General features: G+C 39.1%; 1 protein-coding gene across 2 annotated transcripts in view; it reads right to left on the reverse strand.

Moving 5' to 3' along the window:
* LOC134220092 (ras GTPase-activating protein raskol) overlaps positions 1-15,994 on the reverse strand; it is a 654,763-nt gene extending 638,769 nt beyond the window's left edge. For both annotated transcript variants that reach the window (XM_062699064.1, XM_062699063.1), the window contains exon 1: positions 15,193-15,994. The gene's annotated coding sequence lies outside the window, so the exon portion shown is untranslated. The remainder of the gene's footprint in view (positions 1-15,192) is intronic.
* Positions 15,995-20,339: the final 4,345 nt, after the last annotated feature.

Raw genomic sequence — 20,339 nt, forward strand, 5'->3', positions numbered from 1 at the left:
GGATTTCCTTCGAGAATAATTCCGGTAGATCTATCGGCAGTTCCTCTGAAAATTCTTCCGGGAATTTCGGCAGAATTGGAATTTATTTAGGCTTCTTCAGGAATTTATATAGATTTTCCACCAGAAGCTCCTCCGAGAATTTCTCTACGAGCTCCTCAGGGAATACTCCGGGAGGTCCTCTGATGATGATGATGATGGTTCAGCTACAATCCCCAACAAAGGTTTCAGCTAGACGAGATTTGTCTATAAGATGAATTCTCTTGTTTCCTGCTTCTGGTAGTTTCCCCGGGGTTCCTTTGAAAATTCTCCCGGGAGTTTCATCAGGAATTCTTCCAGAAAATTCCTTCGAGAGTTCCTCCGGGAATTCCACCAGCAATTCATCCGGGAGTTTCTCCGGAAATTCCTCCGGCAGTTCCACTAGAAGCTATTCCAGGAAATTCCTCCTGAAGTTCTTCCGATAGTTCCACTGGGAGCTCATCCGGGAGTTCCTCTAGAAATTCTTCTAGGAGTTCCTCCTGAAATTCCTCCGGGAGTTCTTACGGGAGATCTTACGGGAGCTCCTCTGGCAGTTCCTTCGGGAATTCCTCCAGGAGATCCACCAGCAGTTTCTACGAGAATCCCTCCGGAAGTTTCACCGGCAGTTTCTCCGGGTGTTTCTCTGAAAAGGAACTCCCGGAGGATCTCCCAGAGTAATTTCCGGAGGAACTCCCGGGGGATTTTCTATAGGAATTTCCGGAGAAATTATCAGAGGAATTCTCGGAGGAACTGCCGGTGGAAATTCTGGAGGAATTTATTGAAGACCTACAGGAAGAATTTCCGGAGGAAATCCTGGAGGAACTCTCGTAAGAATTCTAGGATGAACTCCCAAAGGAACTTCCGTAAGAATTCCAGGAGGAACTCCTGGAAGAATTCTTAAAAGAACCTCCCGGAGGAATTCCCGTAAGAACTCCCAGAGAAATTCTCCGAGGAACTTCCGGAGGAATTTGTAGATAAATGCCTAAAGAAATCTCGCTTAACTTTTCAAAAGGACCTAAGTAACATTTTTTTCATGAATTAATTTGAATACTGCAATCGATAGCTTTCATGTTCTTCTGTTGATTGCACTATTCAAATTAAATCATGAAAAAAATGTTACTTAGGTCCTTTTGAAAAGTTAAGCGAGAAATGCTCAATGAATTCCTGGAAGAAAGCCTGATTGAATTCCCGAAGAAACTACAGGTGGAACTTCAGAGGAACATCCGGTGGAAATTCCATTTCCCGTGAAATTCCTGCCAAATATCGTCCAGAAATTCCCTGTGAAGTTCCTGGAGGTATTACCGGAGAATTTCTTGGACAAACTCCTGGAAGAACTCCCGGAGGAACTCCCACAAGCACTTCCGAAGGAATTCCCACATGGAAGTCCTGAAATAATTCTTAGAGAAGTTCCTAAAGGAATTTCCGAAAAAATATCTGATGGAATTCCCAGAAAAATACCAGGAGGAATTAATGCAGAAATTCCTAGATGAAATCCTGAAAGTATTCCCAGATGAATTGCTGAAGAAAATCCCTGCGGATTGTTCCGAAGAAATTTCTGGAAGAACTCTTGGCAGATATCCGAGTAAATTCCGAGTGAAGTCCGAAAGGAATTCTAGTTCACTTCCGCGGAAAATCTCCCGGAGAAATTCCTGAAGGAATTCCTGGAGAAGTACCTGAAGAAACTCCCGAAAAAATACCTGTAAGAATTTCTGGGGAAATACTTGGACGAATTCCATGAGAAATTCATGAAGATATTTCTAGAGGATTTCTTGAAGGATATTCTGAAGTAATTCCAAAAGAATTCCAGAATGGAATGCTAGATGATTTCGCTATTGAATGTTTGGAGGTATTCCCGGAAAATTTCCTGGAAGTAATCCCGGAGGAAAAGGGAAGAGTTCCGAGAGGAATGCCCGGAGAAGTTTCTAGAAGAATTTCCGAAGTAATTTCTTATAGATTTATAAGTGCAATTATGGAGCTAAATCAGAGGATTTCCGTCATACATTTTTGAAGAAACTTCAGGTAGAATTTTGGGAAGAAATTCCGTATGTATTCTTGACGGAACTCTCGAATGCATGCCTGAAGGAAATGCCGGATTCTTCCTGAAGAGAGAATAGCCGAAGAAATATCTAGAAGTAAATCTTGGAGAGAAGAAAAGAAATCTTCAAGGAATTTCAAGTAGGGGATTTCTAGATAAGGAGGAATTAAAATTACATGAGAAGGATTTTCGAACGATTTTCAGAGGAATTTGTGGATAACTTTCCGGAGGAATTCAGAAGTTCCCATGGGAGCTTCTAGAAGGATTTCCAAGAGAATTTTTGAGCCCGAAATATTTCGAGTTTTTTGAACTTTCATATTTTATGGGTCCTGGATGCCCTAATAAGTTTTGGGAATCATAAAGTGCACATGTTTGAGGGAATTCATTTCAGTACCCGTTCAATCTTTCCACAATTTAGGGGGGGCGACGATACGATACATAATCATAGCATGTCATTGGTATTAGAAGAATTTGTGTACTTGAACTGCCGAAAATGATAGCAGCAGAAAAAAATCGGGGACGCATCGTGACAGAAAATCGTACGTACTTTGGACTCCGCAAGATGCTCCAATCGAATAGAGTTCGCCGCCGTACCAAACTGACTATCTATAAAACGCTTATTAAACCTGGATGATGCTCGTGGAGGACCAACGCGCACTTGAAGTTTTCGAAAGGATAGTGCTTTTGAGGAAGTGAAATTTTGTACAAATTGTTTGAGTTTCAAAGGGACGCAGGATACTTAGGTTACTGAAGAATGTCCAACAAATCCTAATTAAAAAAAAAATCTCAGCAGATCTCAGCTCCCAGCGGAATATTCTTAGCGATTATTTAATCAAATTGGTCATGCCTTCACCAATTGTTCCATTTAAGGCCATTTTCCATCCAAGAATTCCAAGAACTGGAGTACAGGCCTGAAGGGGGATACGCGTAACGAAAGATCTATTTGCTTCTTATAGGAGTATAACGTGATTTTAGTGATCATTTAAACCAAACTGGATTTGGTTCCTTGTTTAAGGCCTATCCGATTTGGTTCAATGGATTATAAAGGGCTTTGACCATCTGCAAAAGAGATAACAGCCCTTTGGGCGGTCTAAATTACAGTGATTTTTCTAATGAACTGAAGAAGAACAATTGTTGAACGAATCAGCATAAACGATCAAAAGAGACTAAGAGCTCTCAAGGAGCTGAAAGCCTATTTCCATACCCCAGCGAATTCTTGGATGACCAGCAACGGAACAGTGATTGAAGGCCATTTGAAAAACAGACCTTTAGTTACGCGTGTAGATCCAAGGCCCATATTCCAGTAATTCTTGGAGCATCTGAAAAGGAACATCTATTGAGGGCGTATTTAATTTAGTTCAATGGATCAAATAGGGCATTAACTACTTCCAAAAAGAGATAGCAAATCTTTGGTTTCGTGTGTGAATTTCAAGGTCTATACTTCAGGGAATTCTTGGATGACGCCATCTAGTAACGCATATAAACTTTAAGGCAAGGAAATTCTTGGATAACCTGAAAAGGAACAGCTATTGAAGGCGTTTCCAATTTGGTTATATAGATAAAATACGGCATAAATTATTTTTAAAAAGAATATAACAGCCCTTTGGTTACGCGTGTAGACCTTAAGGCTTATACTCCAGGGAATTCTTGGACGACCTAGGGCGAAACAGTTATTGAAGACGTATCCAGTTTTGTTCTACGGATTGAAAAGAGCATAAAACATTTTCAAAATAGAGATATCAGCCCTTTTATGGTAGGTGTAAACCTTAAGGCTTATACTCCAAGGAATAGGATGGAACACTTATTGAAGGCATATCCAAATTGATTCTTCGAATTGAGAAGTGCATGGTGCAAGTGCAGGACATGAACAATTTTTAAAAAGAGATATTAACCCTTTTGTTACGCTTGTAGACCTTAAGGCCTATTGTTAATTTTGGTCGACTAGCTTCACAACTTAAAAACAGAATTACGAATAAGCAGCATGGATTTTTCAAAGGTCGCTCTACCGCTACAAATTTAATAGAATTCATTGACTATTCTCTTAATGCAATGGATAATGGTAACTACGTGGAAGCTCTATACACTGACTTTAGCAAGGCGTTTGATCGTATTGACATTCCAATGTTACTCTTCAAATTGCAAAAAATTGGAATTGAGCCAGGACTCCTTAGATGGCTTGAATCTTATCTCACAGACCGGCAACAAATAATAAAATTTAACGGAAAGAAATCCAATCCCATTCAAGTCACTTCAGGAGTTCCACAAGGCTCTCATCTTGGCCCTCTTTTATTTATATTATATGTAAATGACATTACCTTCATTCTTGACAAACTTAAAGTGTTAATCTATGCAGATGACATGAAGCTATTTATGGAAATAAAAAATGAAGACGACATAATCATATTCCAGAATGAAATACACATGTTCTATACATGGTGCAGAAAAAGCCTATTGCAACTGAATGTTAAGAAATGCAACATAATATCATTCAGCAGAAAAAGAATAACACCAAATACACAAATTGTATTAGGGAACAATACTGTAGAAAGACACGAAAGAGTTAGGGATTTAGGAGTGATTTTAGATTCGAAACTAACTCTTGTTGATCACTATAACACAATCATCCACAAAGCTAATAATATGCTAGGCTTTATCAAGCGTTTTGCTTCAACTTTCAGGATCCCTACACAATCAAAACACTATATATTTCATATGTACGATCTATACTGGAATATTGTAGCATTGTATGGTCGCCTTATACAACCACACATGAAGAAAGAATAGAGTCAGTACAAAAACAATTTCTATTATACGCTCTTCGTAAATTAGGTTGGACGTCATTTCCTCTTCCATCTTATGAAGCACGTTGCATGCTTATAAATATACAAACTTTGAAAGAGCGTCGAGAATGTGCAACGGTTTCATTTGTTAACGATATAGTTTCTCAACGTGTTGATTCAACTGAAATTTTATCGAAATTTAACTTTTACATACCTTCTCGGCTACTTCGACATAGAACATTATTTTTAACCAACCACTGCCGAACAAATTACGCCAAATTTGGGCCTCTCAACCGAATGATGGCCGTTTACAATCAACACTGCGAAACTATTGACTTAACAATGTCTCGGCATAACATTAGACAGTATTTCCAAAGAACAAACATTACAAATTCAGCAATATAAATTCAAAATCAAAATTATACATCACTTTACTAAAAACTTATTATTTAATTGTACTATAGCATTACAAAAACAAACATGTATATGTATATGTCTACGTTGGTTGACGAAATAAAATCTATATACATAAAAATGAATTTCTGTCTGTCTGACCCTTATAGACTCGGAAACTACTGAACCGATCGGACTGAAATTTCGCACAGAGGGTTTTTTTGGGCCGGGGAAGGTTCTTAAGATGGTTCAAGACCCCTCCCGACTCTGGAAGGGGTGGCTCCCATACAAATGAGTCACAAATTTCTGCAAAACTCGAGAACTAATTAGAGAATAAATCAATTTAAGGCGAAACGAAGTTCGTCGGGTCTGCTAGTAAATAAATAAATAAAATGAAAATCAGCTCAGTTTTCCGGCGAAACTGATTAGACTGATACGTGCAATGCTGGATTGCTCGAAATCAAGTATTCGGATTGCAGACGAAGTGTCAATCTCGTTTGTGACCTTAGGCAGATTGAAGCAGGGTGACGCACTTTCGAATTAATTGTTCAACATTGCGTTCGAAGGCGCTATTAGGAGATCTGGCGTGCAGAGGAACGGCACTATCATCACACGGTCGCATATGCTCCTGGGCTTTGCGGACGACATAGACCTTATTGGAATCGATCGCAGAGCAGTAGTGGAGGCTCTTGTCCCACTGAAGAAGAAGACGGCGAGGATAGGCTTAACCATTAACTCTACCAAAACAAAGTACATTGTGATAGGGAGAGATAGGGGAAGACCTAGTGGTGTTGGTGCAGGGGTAGTGCTTGATGGGGATGTGTTTGAAGTTGTTGAAGAATTTGTTTACCTTGGAACGCTTGTGACATGTGACAATGACGTTTTCTGTGAAGTGAAAAGAGGAATCACTGCTGCGAATAGGACCTTTTACGGATTACGTAACCAGCTTAGATTCCGCAACATGCAGACGGAAACGAAATTTGTTCTATACAAAACTCTGATTCTACTAGGCCCTTTAGGACATGAAGCATGGACATTAAAAGAGGCGGACCGGAGAGCTTTCGGGGTTTTCGAGCAAAAAGTGCTGCGTACAATACTCGAAGGGAAACTAGAAAATGGTGTGTGGCACAGACGCATGAATCATGAGCTGTATCAAGTATACAAAGAAGAAAATATTGTGAATCGTATAAAATACGGCAGACTTCAGTGGGCTGGTCACTTGGTGCGAATGTCGGAAGAAAGAATAGCGAAAACAATATTCAACAGAGAACCAAATAGGGGCCAAATGGAAGGCCACGAACACGCTGGCTGCACGCGGTGGAATCGGAGCTGGGGACCCTGAACGTTCGGAGAAACTGGAGGAACATCGCCCAAGACCGACGATTATGGAACTCTACAATACGCCACGCATAGGTGTATCGACGCTGTAGCCAACCAGGTATCCAGATAGGTATGATGAGTTTGGATCCCAAAGTGTTGATTATATACTCCTCATACGCTCATATAAAAAGTATTCTAGAATCGCAATTATAATTTAAATTTTAATCCGCGAATTTAAATAAAAATCCGCGATTTTTGCGACAACATCTAAAAGAACCGCGATGTTCACAACTGGAAGAGCAAATACGCGACAAATCCGCGAACGCATAACAGAAATCCCTCTAGCCGTAACACAATTATAACAGAGGTTAACAACATTATAAAAACGACGATACAAATATTTAAAATGATTTATGTCTCACCCACCACTCCCCCACCCCTAAGATAATTTTTGATAACTAATAATTTGAAAGGGCAACAAAATAAAGTTCCGGAACAGTTCGTGGATTCGCAAAAGATTCATTAACTAATCCGACGATTTTTTTAATTTTTTCTATTTCAATATTTATTTTTTATAATCTCTTGACCTTTCAGAGACATTTGATTTTAGTAACAACCATTCGATGTTGCCAAAACAAGAAAAGTCTGATCATAGAGTGCCGCGCGCGACGGATGTCAATTTTTTTCGCTACTCGTTTTTTCCGTTTTGGCTGATTATTTAGAAAACGGAAGCCAATTTATGTAGTGATGTTTAACAATACTTAGTTCGAATTATAACGTGCGTTTGTGATTGTGGTGGTACGCTGTTTTAGTGAAAAATTAAACTATTTCCGAGGAACATCTTTCGGCTGATGAGTGTCGTATGTTTGTCATAATTCGCCGCTTGTAAAATCAGGATTCGCAGTCGCAACCTGCGACCGAATTTGGTGAGATTGTTTCATTATGGATTTACTACTTTTTCATTTCAACGAATTTTTATTTCTAAACCAAATACGCGCTGGATTCGAGAATCCGGAAGTTTGTTTATGGATCCATTATACAATTGATAATGGTAGCATAAACAGGTGGGGCTTATTGTAAGCAAAAGTGACCTCGGACTGTTCATGAAATACCAGGCAGTCTAAAACGGGTCACTGGAGCTGCAATAGAGCTAACTCCCGGAATAAATCTGACTGTTAAATCATGTAATACAGACAGCTTTCTTCCATAACATCACTGCCAGACAGTGGGGGTTAGAATGGACACACACAACCATTCGATGTTGCCAAAAAAAATTTGTTCATTTTTTTATATTTCTTATAAACCACGTAAATATCGTAATCCCCGTAAAAAAATGGTTACCGACGTTAAAAAAATTGTTAGTCGAAATTTTAAATAGACCCCGAAACCAAGGAAAACAAATTCAAAAAAACGCGTAAAAAATGTTAGTGCACCCAGCCGGCGGATGTTAGATTTTCTAACAATTCTGTATAAAAATCTACCAAAACCTGTATAAGAACTGGGCATATGCGAAAATTTTAGATTCTTATACAAGTATTGTAAGGTACACCGGGGTAAGTGGGACCTAAAAAAATGCAAGTTTGGGAAAACTGGTACCGCATACTTAAAAAATAATTTATTTCGATGGTTTAACAACGTATATATCGTTGTATATCTTCATTGTTGATGTGTACACACAATAAAAGCCATTGATTGATTTACAGAAATATTTAAATGTGATAGAAAGAAATGTTACTGTATGACCCACTTACCCCATTAAACGGGGCAAGTGGCACCTAGAAACCCACTCAAGTGGAACCTATGATTTTTTTATATTGAAAGAACAAATTTTTCGGAAGGAGATATGTTGAGCTCATAGTCACACTAAAGAAACGTGTTACGCCTGTAGTAACATTATGTAGATTGGGAGGTAGTAAAAGAAGTCAATAATGTTGAAACATAAATCATAATTTTATTCAGCAAATAATCAATTCATTTGAACAAATTTAATTCCTTATTATTATCGATTGGGCTTATCAAGGGACTTATCGAAGACGGATATGCTCCTTCGGGTATTTTTGTACTAAAATACCGATCGTTGGCAAAGTGTCTTCAAACCTAGCTCTTTTACAATGGTTACTTGATCCTGTTTTCTCCGCAGACCGTTTCAGCTGGTTGATTCTCCTTGTCAGAGGAATCGTTGCAAATGTTGGTATTTTGGTGCTCATTCGTGATAGGTGCTTTTTGGTTTTGCGACTGATATCAAAACGTTTCAGCGCCAGTGGGTTATACTTATCGTTAGAAATTACGTTGGCACAAAACGGATGGATGCCAGCTTTGCGAAAGCCCCTTTTGATATTTGAAAGATCAAACTGTAACCAAATTTTGAAAATGAAGTTGGAGAAAGTGGACTTTTGTAACTTAATCCCGTAGTTATTCCTTTACCATTTAATGACAGTTTCATCATATTTCTGCTTGAGAGGCTTGAAAACGGACAAATCCATCGGTTGCAAGAGATGGCTTGTATGAGGAGGAAGCTTCAAAATCTCAACGTTTTCCTGTGAAGCTTTCTCAATAAGCGCAAGAGAGATGTGTGAGTTATGTCCATCGTGAATCAAAACGACCGGTCGCTGTTTCGGAATGCTCTTCAAGAACGTGTTACAGAAGCAGTTGGTGAAGGTATCCGTGTCCATCCAGCCATTAGTTGTTGCAGCGTACGACATCCCACGGTATTCTTGATTTTTATTTGCTAACCACGAGTTCCACACATACTTTGCCTTGAAAATGATGAGCGGCGGTAGTTTGTCGCCAGTTGCATTTGGGCCGGCTGTCACTCTATGAGCTGCCTTCCCTTTTTCTCCAACTACTTTCATCCGGCTCGGAACCAAACAAAAACTTGTTTCGTTGTAGATCTGTTCAGGTGGGACATTCAGGATCTCACGTTGTAGCATGTCAAAGTAACCGGAAATGATGAAGGGATCCACACTTCTCTTTCTGGCCACTTCAACCGCCTGAGGCTTCTTTTGAGAAAGCCCGTTTCGTCGCATGAAATTCACAAAGAAGTCTGCGCCGGGTGTTGAATTCTTGAAAATAGTTTGTAAACCAGTTTCTTTGAAGTGTTGTCCTATAACCGAAATCACTTCCTGACGCGATAGTCCAAAGCCCCATTTCTCCATTGTCTTTCTATGTGATACCATCCTTGCTTCCATATCTGGAGATAGAGCAGCAGGTCTTCCGCTGGTCACACTTTTTTCTCCCCGTCTCCCGTGGATTCTGTTACACAACGTACTTTTGGGGATGTTGTAGTATTTTGCCGCACTGTATAGCGATAAACGGTTTGTTTTGATTTATGTCTATTGCTTCCAGCAATGATTCCTTGGAGTAAGTAGCAGGAAGTTTTTTTTTATATAATGACGAACCATTTTCAGGCGAATCCGCTGAAATAGAACATTATTTCTTTATTTGTTTTCATATATCCCACTTACCCCATATATGAGAAAATACAGGGGCAAGTGAAAACATGGTAGTTTTATTGCAAAACGGAGTGGTAATACTACTATTATCACATATAATCTCTAAAACATTCACAATAGTTACCTGGAACTGATAAAACAAACAGAGAACCAATTGTGCCGGTGAAAACGGAGTGACTGAAACTGCAATTGCTTAACTTGTTTTACAGTGCAGATGACGTTTTGTAAAGAATTACACTGTATCGCTCCTGGTGGCAGGGATGCCAACTGATTTTTCCTCTATAGTATCTGTTAATATTTATGTTATGACATTTCAGAATGATATTATCAATCTCCCACCTTATCGGCCGCGACGATTTGAAATCGTCGCAAAACAAATTGACGCTAAAATCGTCGCCAGCAGAAATGGCCATAAGATCTGTCAAATCAACTGTGGCCAAAATTTTATATACTCAATAATCACATTATTTCCCAAAATTGAGCCCTGTTAAGGTGGTTATACAACAAAGCCACAAATCGGCCATCTTGAAAATCACGTGTTTTTTCTAGTGATTTTTCAGGAGCACGAATTGAGAGATACACAACGCCCATGAGGATGAAACATCCGTAGATCGTTTGCTTACTTATGCTAAACAATCGACTTTAATTTCAGCATTGTACGAAAATTATTACGCTAGATTTAAACTTTTGATTATAGTAGTAGAAAACCGTGTGGTGAATTTTAAATTCACCACATGGCTTGATTGTATAATCACCTTAATGCAGATTGACATTATTTACTAATAAAACTAACATAATTTTAGAATAGGGCACTGCACGGAAACATCTCTTTCTCTTTCGTTCTTCATTAATTTTGACGTTTACTGGCCTTGTTGTTTTCTATTTTCTTTGCAGCGAAAAAGAGACAAAGTAGTCCGTGCAGTGCCCTATAAAGATGTTGGCGACGATTTTGATAGTGCCTAAAAAATAGTCGGTGCGTTTTGTTACCAAGGAAACAGACAATATTATACCAAAAAAATAATTAGAGGTAATATATCTCTATCCAGCTTTTTATTATAGCTACGGATCAACTATGGTAGTTCAATTTTGACACATGCTGTGTACAACCATTATAGCGTCGTTATAGTAGTCATTGGATTGTTTTAAAATGTCATATTTTGTCTCATTGTTTCTGTTTATATCCAAAGAAGAGTTATTTTCCAGTGAATAGGTATTCAAATTTTACTATATTTTTATTCAAGAACCCTTATTATTTGATTTAAGTTATATTCAAGGTTAAAGAGACACCTATCCTGTTTCTTCGACATGCACGTCTAAAATGGATCTGGAACTTAATAGAATTCGATAATCCGGTGCTCCCGATCTAAGTCAAGTACCATTCAAAATCGCTTCATAAAACAATGGCCCTGTTAAACGTTCTTTGTTCTCGGCTAAACAACAGGGACGTGCAAGGAGAAGAAAGAACCATTCGATGTAAAATGACCTTCCCATGGCTATGATCCTGACGTGTGTCTGCCATGAAGGCATCGAAGACATCAAGCCTCAGTGGCTGTACATTGAAGTTCAATGGAGCGGCTTCAGACGTGTTGAGTTCGGTTCGTCCGTTAAGAGCCAAAACGATTGGAAATGTTATTAACATCACGCTAATAAATTAATATTTACACTATAACGTTCCAAGTTAGATGAAATAGTAGTATAGACAGAACTCTATTTTTATTTCCTAGGCGATCAAATCCGATTTTACTTCAAAAACTAAATGTCGTTTCCCCAGTGTCATATTTTATTTCCCATATTGCATCCCACCATTTGAGGCAGTAAAATAAAGTAACATCAAATTATTAAAAGATCATCAATAATAAATATGATAAAATAACAATCGATCTTGAGTTAAAGAAACAGCGCCAAGCTAGAGTAATATTTCAAAAAAGTATTGTCATGATCCGTGGACTTAGCAACGATTAAATAATTTTCAAATAATGCTAGAAAGCTCACATTTATCAGAAGAACGATTTGTAGGTGCTTCGAAGCAGCCGGATTTCAGATTTTTCTAAGTCCTAATACATAATCTTTATTTTGGACACATGTATGACTTCGAATCAGCATGAATATTCGTATATATCTGAATTAGAACAACATAAATTGTTGTTTATGTCTGTGTAGGTAGGACTCTTTTTATATATTATCCAGTTGCCTTCATCTTATTTAGTTTTGATCTTGAATTGAATCATCTAAAATTATAAAATAAATGAAAATTAATTACTCATTAAACAATGAAGTATGAACGACTTATCAGGATGCATCTCACATAAACAAGGTGAAAATTTGCCCCCTGTAAACAATGTTGTATGTATCCTTGGTAACAAGAGTTGAGCTATAAACGTTGTTCACAGCTAGTGTCAAAACCAAACTACCATAGTTGATTTATAGCTAGCGTAAAAAGCTGGATAGTACCCACTTACCCCGAATTTTCACTTGCCCCGGGGTACCTTATAAGAATCTAACAATTTTGTAAGCTTTTCTAACAATATTTGTATGATAGCTTACATTTTTGTATAAAAATCTAACATTTTCGCATATGCCCTGTTCTTATACAGGTTTTGGTAGATTATTATACAGAATTGTTAGAAAATCTAACAACCGCCGGTTGGGTGTGTAAACGTTTAGATTTCAGAATTCGCGTAAAAAGGGTCACAGTGTGTCTGGCGTCACAAAAAGTGAAGAAATGTTGAAGTATCATGAGAAAACAAAAACCATTCAATTTTGGCAACATAAATGTTCCGACCGTGTTGCCAAAATCTGTAGTTATAATTAAATAATTGTAACGACCTTATTTGGTACAAAAATCTACATTAAAGGTAATTGCTTATATTACAGATAAAAATCTGTTACGTTACAAGCAACGAATTCCAATCATTAATGTAGGCAATTAACTTTTCTCCAGTGCTATTGATACTATGCTATTTATATTGAACGTGGCTCAGTTATACTGAAGGTGGACCTCCGATTTTTCTCAATGTTTAGGCCGTAACAAATATTTAATTAAAATTTTGTCCTACTGGTCTCCGAAATCTCATGTCGTACAAGTTGGCTTCCGGTGAAGTTTGTCGAGCAAGATGAGGGAGAGTTTGCTCATCTATGAAGCTCATGGGAAATGGCTGGTGTCTTAGTTTATTCTTATCATACCATTATTTCTACAAATACGTGTACTTGTGCAAACAAAACGGCAGGTTTTTCACAAACGGACACTCGTATTTGTTACTCGAAAGTTGAAATATGTTACTCGAAAGGTCGAATATCTTCCGGGGATCTAACATTCGGCTCGATAAGGTTGAAGCACTAATAAGACGTTTTCAACAGCGCCTACGTCTACCTTCAGCACGTCTGTCAACTTGAAAGCACAGACAAACAGACGTAACACTAGAAAAAATATCATAGACCATGACATCAACGATCAATTTGAATTTGATTGGTTGCGCGTTTCACAACTAGAGGCGCTTGCGTCGTAATCCTTCGAGTTTGACATTTCACTCCAGCGCCTTCTGGTGACAATGTCATACGAAATATTATTTCGTGTAACATGTTCGCAAGATGGTGGTAGAGGAGTTGGGCGATGGATTTTTTAGAAAATCGTTCAAGCTGTTACGTCTGTTTGTCTGTGTTGAAAGGTTCTGATAAAGGCCGGCGAGCTGTGGTGTCGTTGCTATAACTCTCGATACCGCTGATAGGTCGATTGTTGTTGAGATGAAAATATACTTCAAGAGAATTCCATCTGACGGGACCGCTCTTTCACAGCTGAATTTGTTAACGCACGAATTTCTTTGCCGCTGTTCTTAAAAACCACTCTACACAATTCAGCCTTGAATGGTAGAAAGATGGTCCTAGCCTTGATTTTTCCCGTGCGCGTTCGTAATTGTTCTCCAATTGATTCTCCAGTGCAAGTGCAAGAAATCAATGTTGCAAAAGTGCAGAAGTCAATGTAACCATAGATATGTGTGTCAATCAAATCTAAGCCAAGCCAATGACCTGTTCGGCTAAATTATTTTTAGCCAGACGGCCTAATGGTCAAACAACAACCACTCCTCATCCAAAAATTTGATTTCAACGAAAATCTCTTTGGATTTCAACGGGAAACTCTTGGTTCTTCTTCTTGTTCCCCACTGGGACATTGCCGCCTCGCTGCTTAGTGTTCATTCGGCACTTCCACAGTTATTAACCATGAGGTTTCAAAGTAAAGTTACCATTCTTGCATTCGTATATCATGAGGCTAACACCACAGAGAAACAGACGTCTCACTTAGAACGAAATGCAATCAAAATCATAGCTACGGAAACATTGTTGCCCAATGCTAAATCCACTCTGTGTGGTCAAGCGGCAACCAGATGTCAGTATTGCGCAAACGTCGAACACAAGCAAAATCGATGGAAGCGCCATCGTTGGCAGATTGACCACCTACAAAAAAAAATTAAATCAACCGATAAAAAATGAACGATGGAACATGTGTTGAGTGAGACGTCTATTTCTGTGTGCTAACACGATGATACTTTTATGCCCAGGGAAGTCGAGACTATTTCCAAACCGAAAACTGCCTAGACCAGCACAGGAAATCGAACCCAGCCTTGGTCTTGCATAGGCTAATGAGGGCCCCTTACCGCAAGGCGGAAAATTCATCGGAAATTTCACAGAAAATTCTTTAGAGTTTCCACAAGAAGTTCGAAATGTGCACAGATATTTTTTTTTATTTTCCTGGGGAACTTTTCGAAATTTCTGAAGGGCCCCACAGCCACCTGGAAAGACCCCAAGGAGATTCCGTAAAAATCCGGAACCATTCAACCGACATGTCCAATCGATTGACCCTCGAAAATTATGATAAGTTTTGGTTTATGCCTGAAAATTTCAAACAAATCGGTCAAAAATTGAATAAGTAAGACCAAAAACATCATAAAAAATTTCAATCTCACTGTTAGGGTTGAATTGCGTATCTGTTACAATGAAGTGGTGGAATTAAAGGGGATATTGCTAACTCTTCGTAAAGGTATTCCACTGAATAGCTTTAAAATAATTTTCAATTCTACATTATTTAAGCGTTTTTGCAAAAAAAGCCTTCATCTGGTACAACCAAGTTTATGAGAATGAAGCCACATTTATATCAAAAAGGTTATTCATACTACTATGTTAAGTATTACGTACCTATACGTACCTATAGCCCGCATCAACTTCTCTGTGACTTTATAAGCGAACAACTTTCTATTTCTATGGCTCTGCTAAAAGACTGTTAGATCAATATTCATCAGAATACCGAACAAACCTGTTGATGTTCCTTACGATTTCATATAAAACAGTGCTGAAACTAAATGTTCCACGTATCCACAAATACTATTCACCAATTAAGTCAAGATTGGAATAACACTGTGCTTAGTTTCACACCGCAACACTCAAATCATACTCAGCCATATCCAGTAATTTTCATCTCCAATTTTAGACTTTTCTTCCGAGGTATCACAAACTATTTCGCAAGCACGCTCCAAGCTCACGTTTCACACTTCTCTTCGTAGATAGTAATCAACCTAATAACGCTATCACGAACCGTCAAACATAGAAGATCTGCTTTTCTCCCGGTGGTGGTTCGTTTGATAAAAAATCACGACATCAGTTTGATTGCGATAAGCACGTTCCTACACCTGACCCGGTAAATTATTATCCACACAGGTAAAGGAAGGTCTTCACCCCGCTACCCGCTTTCCGGGAATACAACGCTCGCTGAAATGGTAAACACAGAATGCATCCACTCCACACAAACACCTTTTGAGACTCGTCTGCTTGCTCTGTGCTTATCTCACACCCGGCCGACCACCACCGCACACCGGAACGGAACCACTGACAACAACAAACCGCCCAGCCTGGCTGTGCCTCCCGCACTTCGAAACCGTAGTAGCACGTAGCTTTCCTCAAATCACCGCAATCGAACGTAGCTCGCTCGCAAGAAGTTAACAATCACGTCGACCCGCGCGATCCGAAGCGTACCGCGTGCGAAAACATACTGACTGGATGAACCAACCCGCCCGGCCGGCGACGTCGACGGACGGCTGGGCTGGCTGCTGGCTGTACGGTACGACGCGACGACAAAACAAACGCAGTGAAGGCGTCGTGTGGCGCTGGAGGGTGGCGATTCAAGCAGCCGGTAACATTCACCCGCTCAGCGATGAAATGAGCAACATAGAACATATTCATCCATGCTCTGCATGCACGCTAAGGATTATTAAAACATGGATGAGTTTTCTTTTCTATGAATCAGCGAATTCTGAAATATTGCCATGACAAGAACATTGTTTTTGCCTTTCTCGTATACTAAGTATACGTAAAGTCTATATGATCACTCCAAAAACGAACTTCTTATAGAAGGCCCGGAGACCCATAGTGTTATGTGTGTGTCTGTGCGCACCCACGTACCAAAATTGACTTTTTTTTTCGTTTATTTGGTAGGCTCAGGCGTGTATAACACTTTACGGAGCCATGGTTTTGCCTTTCTCGCACAACTAAGTTGTACCGAAAGGCTATCATTTCACTCCAAATTCGAACTTTTGATAGAAGTCCCGGAGACCCATAGTGTTATATACCATTCGACTCAGCTCGATGAGCTGAACAAATGTTTGTCTGTCCGTGTGTGCGTGTGTGTGTGTATGTGTGTGCGTGTGTGTGTGCACAAAATGCCATAAAAAACATTAGCCAAATTTTCACATAGAAAATCTTAATCGATTTTCTTGCAACAAGTTGCATCCGACAGAGACTATAACGCTGTTGATCACTATTGAGTTTCATAATAATTGCAAATTGAAAAAAATTGATAATATTAAAATAGTGATGAGACATAGTCACATAGAACAATAATGTGTTATGAAAAATTCCTTGCATCTATGAATATTTTTAAAGTTTATCCGTGGCTTGCTTCCAATAAGAGTTTCATCGTACTATAAAGATGCTCGTGTTGCACGCATTTAGGCGTAAGTATGCTCTTCGTTGAGTTTCATAGTACTATGAAATTGTCCGAAAGTCAAAATTTGAACATAGGAAATTCGAGAAACTTTTGGCAGCGCCATCTGTCGTCTACTAGTGTAAACTTTCTATCATAACATTAGACGGTGTAACTGTTTTGCCTTTCTTGTACATCATCAAGGTGTAAGCGTAAAGGCTACATTTATTACCTTTTTGCGCGAAAAAGGCGCCATCACCGCTTGGTGGATTAATCTGGGTTTTTTGTGATATATACAATCAATATCATTTTATTATACAGTTAATAAGAGAGGGGAAGGAGCCAGCGTACTCGTGGTGACTCGAGGTTAGTTTACAATGTTTAAGGATGGACGGGGCTTAGGATTTGGGATAAGGAAATTTCAGCTTCTCATCCGGGCATTTGGCGTCAGTGACGATGTGGCGTGTCGTCATGCTCGAGGAATGGTTCGACTGGGAGCATCTTCCGGATGGCAAGAGCTATGGAGCTCTACGGAACAAAAAGGCAGAGACTAAACAAAAAAACTTTGAAGAAAGAAGAAAAAAACAAAATATTAAATTTTGATGTCAGAAGCACAAAGAAAACTATAAATGGCCTGCATATAGACAACATCACGATCTCCCAAAACACCTCGAACTTCCCTGAAGGGTTGTTTACCTCGGGCCACAAGGGTATCCAATAATTGCTCTCTGGAGGCGTCATTTTCCGAGCAGGACCAAACTACGTGATCGATGTCATCATAACCGGCTCCGCACCTACTAGTTGCTATCGACAAGGTTTATTCTGTACAAATGTGCGTTTAGTGAATAGTGATTGGACATAAGTCTCGACATCACGCGAATGAAACCTCGACTTAAGTCCTCACCTCTGAACCACGCTCGCCCAGAAACTTTTGGAACTATGGAAAATAGCCACCGTCCAAGTTCATTGTGTGTCCAAATCCTTTGCCAACTTTGAAGAGTACTCTGACGGACTAATGGGAAAAACTCGTTGCTCGAGAATTATCTATCATAAACCTCACCTTCCTGTGCGCCCACCTTTGCCAGCGAGTCTGCCTTCTCATTGCCGTAGATTGAGCAGTGAGATGGGACCCAAACAAAGGTAATCTTGAATGATCTTTCGACCAAAACACGCATCTGCTCTCTTATGTTTGTAAGAAAGTAAGATGCGTGCTTAACAGGTTTCATCGACCGGAGTGCCTCGATAGAACTAAGACTATCCGAGAAGATGAAATAATGGTCTACGGGCTGATTGGAAATTATCCCCAAAGCGAAGTTAATTGCTGCCAGCTCAGCAACATAAACCGAACACGGTTCCTGAAGTTTTTGGAAGGTGGTTGAAGTTACATTGAAAACACCGAAGCCAGTGGATCCGTTGATGCGAGAACCATCAGTGAAATATCTGTTGTTGCAATTTAAATGTTCATATTTTTCAGAAAAAAGCGAGGGAATAGATATTTGTCGAAGATGATCTGGTATTCCTTGAATAGCATGTTTCATGGATAGATCGTATACAATTGAGGAACTGTCGTTGGTGAAGTGAACTCGAGGGGATTCTAACACGGAAGACAAAGATCTGAAGAAATGTAGGTGAGATAGACCCTCAGGAATCTTGACTGACGAATCAGTTCAAGCATATTATCGAAATTTTCTAAGACAAGTGTGTTACTTGTTCCACATTTGATCAGTATTCTAAGTGAGAGTTCCCAGAAACGGTGCTTTAAAGGAGTGACTCAAGCAAGTACCTCCAGGCTCATGTTATGCGTTGAATGCATACAGCCAAGGGCAATACGCAAACAACGATACTGAATTCGTTCCAATTTGATCAGGTGGCAATCAGCTGCTGAGAGGAAGCAGAAGGAGCCATACTCTAAAACAGAGAGAATAGTCGTTCTATAGAGTTTGATGAGGTCTTCCGGGTGAGCACCCCACCATGTTCCGGAGATAAAACGTAGAAAATGGATCCTTTTCCGGCATTTTTGTATAAATACTCAATGTGGACCCGATCAGGAATACATAACAAAATTATAACTCAATTCTATCAATGATTGTTATTTAAAACAACGTGTGTTATAATTAGATAATTCGATAAAAATGTGTCTTCGGCCAGTTTTATTTCATATCAAAATTATAACAACATTAGTTGTTACACAAAATAATTGCCTACATTTTTGATATTGAAGAAAAGCGGAGGTAATCACCTCCAGTATAACTTGAATCGATGTTCGATGTTAATAGCTAGTGCAAAGTTAATTGCCTACATTATGGATGGAAATCCGGCGTTGTAGCGTACCACATTTTTATACGTGATGTAGGCAATTACCATGAAAGTAGATTTTTGTACCTCATAATCATATCAACGGTTGTTATAATGTTGAAATGAAGGTAACAACCTCTGATATAATTATGTTACGGCTAGAGGAAATTTTGATATAATTTTTGTTATTTTAACAACTAACCAGCCAATTTTATAACACATTTTGTTACATTATTTTTCTGAAATAAATAACTCCCCTTGTTATAATTTTGTTATGCATTCTTGATCGGGGAGCTTCCAGGTACATTTGGAATCAAACACGAACCCAAGGTATTTAGAAGATAAAGATTGGTTGATGTCATCATTCAACAGCTTGAGTTTCAGTTGAGCAGGATACCGCTTCTTAGTAAACACAACCAATTGAGTTTTTTATCTAAGGTACTTTGCAATGGTCCTTGCAAGACAGCTGCACATGGACCTCTTAGAGAGACCACGGCATCATCTGCAAGTTGTCTGAGCGTGCATTGTCCTTCCAAACAATTGTCAATATCTTTAACATAGAAATTATAAAGCAAGGGACTTAAACACGAACCTTGGGGAAGGCCCATGTAGCTATTTCTGGAAGTTGTCAGAGTGCCGAGTGTGAAGTTCATTTGTTTTTCTGTTAACAAATTGTACAAGAAATTATTCAAAATAACGGGTAATCCACTACTGTGCAGATTGCCTGACAGTACTTCTATGGAAACTGAATCAAAAGCGCCCTTAATGTCCAAGAATACTGAAGCCAATTGCTCCTTGTGCGCAAAGGCCAGTTGTATATCTGAAGAAAGCAACGCTAGACAATCGTTTGTTCCTTTCCCTTTTCTAAAACCAAACTGAGTATTTGAGAGTAATGCATTTTGTTCGACCCAATGGTCGACTCTTGAAAGGATCATTTTTTCCAATAACTTTCGCATGCATGATAGCATGGCAATCGGTCAGTATGAATTGTGATTAGACGCTGGTTTCCCAGGCTTTTGAATAGCTATTACTTTGACCTGTCGCCATTCAGGTGGCACAATGTTGTACTCCATAAAACAGTT

This window comes from Armigeres subalbatus, chromosome 3, assembly GCF_024139115.2.
Source record: "Armigeres subalbatus isolate Guangzhou_Male chromosome 3, GZ_Asu_2, whole genome shotgun sequence".
NCBI classification, from domain to species: Eukaryota; Metazoa; Arthropoda; class Insecta; order Diptera; family Culicidae; genus Armigeres; species Armigeres subalbatus.